Raw genomic sequence first — 415 nt, 5'->3', positions numbered from 1 at the left:
TGGAGACGTGGATTCACAGGGAGTTATTTGGAGAATACCTGGAGACTGAGCCTGACCTTTGTTTTTACACGTAGGAGCCGTGAGCCTTTGGGGCAGGCACAGCTCCCCGCAGCCCCCTCCCAGCCGGCAGCATCCGTCCTCCCCGCACTGCCAGCCAATGCCAACACTGATTTTTGAGGGGAAACCTGGGGTTTTGGGGCGGTCTTAAGGGGGGGAAGACTTTGCCCACCCTTGGTGCTGAGGAAGACCCCAGGGCTGCTTTCGCCTTCATTTCACGGGCCTGCCACTGCCCTCGGCGGGCAGGGAAGGGGCCTCCCCCCACACCCAGGGATGAGCAGCCCCCCGGGGGGGGGGGGGGGGGCACAACGCCCTGGGGGGCTTTGCCCCCAATGGGGACCCCCCCCCCCCCCCCAAA

Source organism: Egretta garzetta, unplaced genomic scaffold (assembly GCF_000687185.1).
Source record: "Egretta garzetta isolate BGI_Z169 unplaced genomic scaffold, ASM68718v1 scaffold69, whole genome shotgun sequence".
Lineage (NCBI taxonomy): Eukaryota > Metazoa > Chordata > Aves > Pelecaniformes > Ardeidae > Egretta > Egretta garzetta.
Note: the sequence above shows the minus strand (reverse complement) of the source record.